This window comes from Charadrius vociferus, unplaced genomic scaffold (genome assembly GCF_000708025.1).
Source record: "Charadrius vociferus isolate BGI_N301 unplaced genomic scaffold, ASM70802v2 scaffold838, whole genome shotgun sequence".
Lineage (NCBI taxonomy): Eukaryota > Metazoa > Chordata > Aves > Charadriiformes > Charadriidae > Charadrius > Charadrius vociferus.
In genome coordinates this window covers 836,794-843,813 of record NW_009649487.1, presented here as the reverse complement: position 1 = coordinate 843,813, position 7,020 = coordinate 836,794, and the positions used below count along the sequence as shown (strand labels likewise).

General features: G+C 51.4%; 1 protein-coding gene across 1 annotated transcript in view; it reads left to right on the top strand.

Annotated features, from left to right (window-relative positions):
• ARHGEF10L (Rho guanine nucleotide exchange factor (GEF) 10-like) overlaps positions 1-7,020 on the top strand; it is a 106,192-nt gene that overhangs the window by 18,919 nt on the left and 80,253 nt on the right.

The window sequence follows — 7,020 nt, the reverse complement described above, 5'->3', positions numbered from 1 at the left end:
AACCCCCCCCGGCCCCTACCTCAAAAAGCCACCCACAAGCTGCCGGGGGTGGTCCTGCCCTGGGTGCATCACCCTTTATTATTATTTTTTTTTTTTTTATTTTTAAGGAAGAAAAAACTGGAAAATGGGCTTTTTTTTTCCCCCCCAGGAAAAAACCAGCTTTGTGCACGGGGAGAGGGGGAATTTTTAACGGTGGGAACGGTGACCTCCCTGCAGGCTTTGGAGGTGCCGGCTCTTCGGCCGAAGGCATCTGTGTGTCTGCGTGTGAATATCTATATATATATAAAAAAAAATATATATATATAAATATGGTGTATATTATTACCTGTATAAAGAAGGAATCTGTATATATTGGGGTACTTGGAGATGCAGAAATAGCGGTGGGAGCGCTCAGCGGGTGCCGGCTGCACTGAAACGGGGGTTTTGCTGAAATAGCTCTTTTTTGACTGTGAATTGAGGTTATTCGGTACCAAAATCCCCCGGTTTTGGGAGCTGAGTATGTGCGGTTTCTGGAGAAAAGGAAATTTTGGGAGCATGGAAATAAATCCTATAGGAATCAGCGTGTTGACTTGCGGTATTTTGTAACCTGGTTTGGCTTCGAGCGCGAATGTTTTCTTTCCCTTGTTTCAGCGACAGCATCCCCAGGGGTTGATATACCCTTCTCGGAGCTGCACATGCTCAAAAATCAATCGGAAGCCCTAAAATGCCCTCTTTCCCCCCCAAAAATTGTGCTGGATGGAGGGAAAATGGGCAGAAGAATGTACCCCATCACCTGCACCTCCGGTACCCAGAGCTCTCTCCAACCTCAACGGAGAAACCCGGAGCCAGGGAGGTGGAAACTTGTCCGAGGACTAAATCAATTTATAATGTGATCCTCTAACCGGCTTCAATTTGATTTTCATTTGTAGCATTACAATTATCAGATTGATATTCCCGACCGCTCAACCTTGAAATGGGACGGCGCGGCTCCTGCTGCCGGGGAGTGAAGATTATCCGCCTTGCACCGATTTCTGAATATTTTTCTAATTAGCCATCAAATGTGCTTTGCTTGGGTTTTTCTTTCTGTGCCCTTAAAGTCTTTCCTGATTAAGTTTTCTCCCCGTCTCAGCTCCCCGGAGCGGGTGGTGAAGTCTCTGCCCCAGCCACGCAGCCGAAGGACCACGAGCATCAGTGGTGCCCACGAGAAGGGTGTCAAAGAGCTCCTTGTGGCTTTTTTTTTTTTTTTTTTTTTTTTTTTTTTTTTTCCCCTCTCCCCCTTTCCCATTTTTCCTCTTTTCCTCTGCAATTTTGCCACCTTTGGGGACGGTGTGCGGGAAAGCGGCAGCTTCTCAAGGGGTATCGCCCCATGGCATGGGAGGGAGTTCCCATGCGATGTGACTGCAACAGCACAGTTAAAAATATATAATTTATTGCAGTGCTGTATGTAATGCACTTTTTTTAGCAGAGGGATGTTATAAAAACAACCTGTGGGAGCCCAGACGCTGTCCCTCTGGGCTCGCCACCCACCCGAGCTACAATTTCATCTAAAATACCCCAAAATGAAGATGCCGCGTCGAGCCGTGCTGCTGCTTTCGAAGCATGGCGGAGATGCCGCTGCAGATGGTTTCCCCCCCATGCGTGGCCCCGCGGCACCAGCAGGCTGCTCTGCCACCTCGGATTGTATTTTTGTTTTCCCCGAATTAATGTCCTTTAGCTAACGAGGGTGTTTCTCGCGCTGCCTGCTAACGATTGGTATTTTGCTCCGGAAAGGAGAGGGGAACCGCGACGCCAAGGTGGGTCGTTGCTACTGCCTTAATGAGCCGCATTATGAACCCCAAGCGTGGTCCGACCCCGATCCCACCCCATTTAGGGGCAGCCCCGGGGCAGGACCACCCCCTTCTCCCACATACGGGCAGCAAATCCTTTCTCTTTTAACCATAGCGTGTATTTAATGCATTAAATGCAAGCATTTTTACGCTGGTACCCCTTTCGAAGATGCTTTTTGCATCATCCACGCTGGGGATGGGTGTCCTGCACCAAGACTTGTCTTCCCAAGCTCATTATTACTGTTGTATTTTTCTTTTTATCTATTATTTCACTTTTTTTTTTTTTTTTTCCTTCTTGATATTCCCTGTATCGATCCCTTCCTCCAGCCTCGTTATCTCGCCCGGATGCTAACGTGCCGGGGCAGCCGGCGAGCTCGTTGCAGCCCGTGTTTGCAAACTCCCAGCAAACGCTGTTAAGCACAAGGCTCTCTTTAACCACCGAAAATGAATATATAAACCCTCAGGGCTCTGGTTTAGGAAAGATATTTTTTTTGCTTATTCTCTGAAAGATGTTGCCTCGGGGGGGTGGTTGCACGGCTGCAAGGGGCTTGGGACAGCCCCCTGGTTTTGGGGAGCTTCCGCCAGGGGGGTTTTGGACTTAAAACGGAGATTTTTGCTACCTTGAAGGGTTAGAAATGGTTGTGGGGTTGGTTTGGGTTTTTTTTTTGTTGTTCTTTTGGGGAAAAAAAGGGGAGAAACGGGCTCATGACCTTCATGCTGGGGGGATGCATCCATCACGTATGGAGCATCTGACGTGCAAGCGTCCTTGCAGCTGCTTTTGCAATGGTCCGTGGAGAACGAGGGGAGGCGTTTGCTGCGCCAGCGTGGCCAAAACCAGGTGTGGACAATGGGGAGCTTCTCCCACGGTGCTTTTAACCCCCTGAGGGTGCAGGAGCCTCCACCCAAATCGGGCTCTTTGCCCATCCAGATGCGGCTGGAGTTATCCTTTCCCACATTCCTCCTCCTCCATCGCCTTCAGTTGGCACCAAGTCCTGCCCAAACCCTGGTGGCCGATAGTCCTCAGCCCACACCTATGTTGCAAAGAGGGTGGAGAGCGATGGCTGCGTGAGCAGCCCTTGTCCTAAAGCCCCTCGGAGTGATTGAAAAGCTCCTCCTGGTTCAGACTGGCCGGTGGCCAACACGGCACAGCTCTTCCCCGGCCAGGGGATTAAGGATGTTCCAGTCGTGCTCTTGGCTGAAGGTCAGGGGATGAATTGTGTGTGGCCGGGCTTTCCACCTTGGGAACGTGGCATGGGGTGTAGGTAGGCAGGGGGTCATGGATGTGCCATGGTCCAGGTCCTGCGGTGGTATTGTGGCTTGGCCACCGGCTTGGAGGGTGGCTGTAGGCCCTCGGGATGAGCTCTTGCTGTGGGAAAAGGTAGGTAGAGCTCAGTGGGGTCTCGGCTCCCTTGGAGAGCTGCTGCAGGAAGGGCATGTCCCCAGGGTGTGTCATGATGATATGTCTCCAAGGTGCCATGGTGGCATCTCCAAGGGTTGCCATGGTGGTACGTCTCAAGGGTGTTCTGGTGGTATCTCCCAGGGTTGCTGTGTTGGTATGTCTCAAAGGTGCTCTGGTGGCCTCTCCCAAGCTTGTCATGGTGGTTTGTCTCAAAGATGCCCTGGTGGCATCTCCCAGGGTTGCTGTGGTGGCATGTCTCCAAGGTGCCCTGGTGGCATTTCCCAGGTTTCCCACAGTGGTATCTCCCAGGGTTGCCGTGGTGGTACGTCTCAAAGATGCCCCAGTGTCATCTTCCAGGGTTGCTGTGGTGGTATCTCCTGGGGTTTCTGTGTTGGTATGGCCCAAAGAGGATGGAGATGTTGGGCTGTGACTGATGGGATCTCTGTGGCTTTTGTCTTCTTCTTAAAGAACCTGCTCTGCCAACTGAATGCCCCGTTGCAAAGGTCGAAGGGTGGCCAGACCCGTGAGGTCCTTCAAGCAGAGGGTGCCCGTGTGGGGAATAAGCCGGGTTATGAGACGACTGAGCCGGTCGCAGCCACGGGAGGAGAAATTTCATTCCCCCCCCCCAATATTTTGGTGTGGAAAACAACTCTGAGAGGTTTCTTAGGAGGCTTACGTGGTCCAGCCGGGGGGTTGGAAGGGGAAAGCAGTCTTGCTGTGCTTTCCCTCCTGCTTCTTCCCCAGGAGATACGAGCAAAGCCTTCCTCCCTGCCCATCATCCCCCTCTGTCGCCTTTAATCAAGCCGGTTTGATTCCTCCTGGATTTTTTCCCCCCGTCCTCCTCCTCCTCCTCCTTGCAAGCTGTGGGTGGAAAAAAAAAAAAAAGAAATAAATTTATAATAATAATCATCATCATAACAAGCAGCGTGAGAGCCCCCGGGGGGGAGGAGGGGGGAAAGGAGCAAAGGAGAAATTTGCTTTGAGCTCCAAAGGCAGGATGGCTCTGAAGATGGGCTCGCCTGAGATTTGGGCTGAGAAACCTGCCTTGAAAGGAGCAATTAAAAGAAGAAAAGCAATTAAAATCGCCGCAAGAAAAAGCGGGGTGCAGGAGCCGGGGTGGGATGGAGAAGGTGGTGGTGGTGGTGGTGGTGGTGGTGGGGTTCCACTGGGTGCTGCATCCCCGGCAGCGCTCCTTGTCCTGCGTTTAGGAGCGCTCAAATAATGCATTATATATTTTATAAGTATACATATATCCATATATATAAAATATATATATTTATGCAGGGAAGGAGAATAATATTTCCATGGGATGAAGTTAAGGTCTTTCTGAAGGTGTTTGGTTATTAAGTCCTGAGGAAGCGCCGTGACCGGAGGGCTTTCGACGCCGAAATTATGCCATCAAACACAACAAAGTTGGGGGCCGGGGGGGCTGAGAGCGCCCGCTCCGCTTCCGCAGCAATATTTGACGAACCAGACCCGATCTGTCAACGTTTTTCTTGCTGCAGCGAGCGGGGAAGTCCCCCTGGGCTCCGTGCCGGCGTCGCCGTTTCCCCCAGCGAGGAGAGAGCGGAGGCGGCACAGCGGGTTCGGTGTATTTACCCCCTCTGGTGTGAACGTGCCTCAGTTTCCCTCCCCACCCAGAGGATGCTTTTTCCACGAGCACTCACCGAAAGGTGATATTTCCCCCTGCCCCTCGCTGGGCACGGGAGGGATTTAGGGATTAAAATCCTTCCTCACTATTATCCTTTCTGGTTTTATTATTATTATTATTATTATTATTATTGCTTTTGGCATGCCCTCTCCCCAGGCTCTAGGGAAGAAGTGGCTCCACTTTCCCCCCTCCCCCTCCCATTGCCTTTTGGGGGTTGCGACCCCATCTCTTTCTTTCCAAAGGTTTCTTTGCGCTAATTAGACCTTAATTACAACAATAAACTTAATCTTGGGTCGGGCTTTCCTCCGCTCCCACTCGGGGCGAGGAGCCGGTATATACTCATCTATAATTATATATATTTATGAAAAACCTCCATTTGGGATAAATTCCTCCAGAATTCACCAAATTTCGTTCAAATCCTTCAGGATCCGGCCCTTAAACCTCCCTCGGGACGGGTTTTGCCTCAGCAGTGGCTCCGACCTGTTTTTTCGGGGCGGCCGCGGGGTTTGTGCCGCGGCGGTATAAGGACACCGTCACGCGTGTGCTCCCCACGGGGAAAAGAGGGATTTGGGGCGGTTTACATGGAAATCAGCTGGGTTTTTTTGGGGAGAAGAAAAAAAAAATAAAGCATATCTGAGCAGTGGTTACACGTGTAAAGCGGCGTTAGAAAGACTTCCGCAGCGCTCCCTCCCCCTCTGCGTATATAAATGTATATATCCCGTGGCCATAACACACAAATGAATCGACGGCGATTGCCATTCTCAGGCAGGAAAAAGGCAGAAGAGCTCCGACCAGTTTAACTGGAGAAAAAGAATTTAAAAAAAAATATCTCTTTTTTTTTTTTTTCTTATTTTTCCTGCGATGGGAACTCTGCCGGGCAGCAAGAAATGGCATTTTTCTCTCCCTCCTCCTCACTCGCCTCCAAATGGGTCGGGCAAGTCGCGGCATCCCGAATTCACGCCCTTGTCCGGCTCCTTTTGGGAGGAGGTGACAGCCCCCGGCGCGGCTCACCCCCACCGCTGCCTTCTCCGCCGTAACTCAAACGGCGATGATTAGCCAAATAAAATTTCCATCTGTTGAGGACTTTCCGGGAGTTATTACCGGCAATAAAAGCCGTGCGAGGCGAATGATGGATCCGAGGGGTAAGTGCCTCCATTACAAGCAAAAGTGACTTTTAAATAAAGTGACGGGTTTCCGTATCAGCCTGAAAAATCCCGTTGGAGACTGCGTGGAAGGGGCATCCCTGAAATCCTGGGCAAAATCCCTCTGGGAATGGCTTTCCCAGGCCAGCCGGAGTTGATAAATGCAGGGAATTAATTGATCCAGCTTTTTTTGAGGAGGTTTTGGGTGGTGGGAAGCGGCTGCAGCTCTGGGCTCCCTCGGGATGTGGCACTTTTTGGGACCGCAGCTTGCAAACCATGTCCACCAGCATCACTTCATCCCCCAAAATCCTGGGAAAAATCCCTCTGGGAATGGCATTACTCAGCCAGTCGGGGTTGATACACACAGGGAATTAATTAATTGAGTTTTTTGGAGGAGGTTTTGGGTGCTGGGATGCAGCTGCTGCTCTGGGCTCCATCAGGCAGCACCTTTTGGGACCGCAGCTTGCAAACCACATCCACCAGCATCACTTCATCCCCTAAATCCTAGGCAAAATCCCTCTGGGAATGGCTTTCCCAGGCCAGCTGGGATGGATACACGCAGGGAATTAATTGCTCCAGCGTGTTGGAGGAGGTTTTGGGTGCTGGGGTGCGGCTGCAGCTCTGGGCTCCATCAGGATGGATGCAGCACCTTTTGGGACCGGAACTTGCAAACCATGTTCACCAACATCACTTCATCACCTAAATCCTAGGCAAAATCCCTCTGGGAATGGCTTTCCCAGGCCAGCTGGGATGGATACACGCAGGGAATTAATTAATTCAGCTTTTTTTGAGGAGGTTTTGGGTGGTGGGACACAGCTGCAGCTCTGGGCTCCCTCGGGATGCAGCACCTTTTGGGGTCGGAGCTTGAAACCATGTCCACCAGCATCACTTCATCCCCGAAACCCGCTTTCCCTTCAACGCAACTCAAGGAGCCGGTGTCCTTCGCTCATGCCTTTTCCTTATCTGCCGTGATTGAAGCTGCCGGGGTTGGACGTGCAAATCCTCACCCCCACCCCCACCACC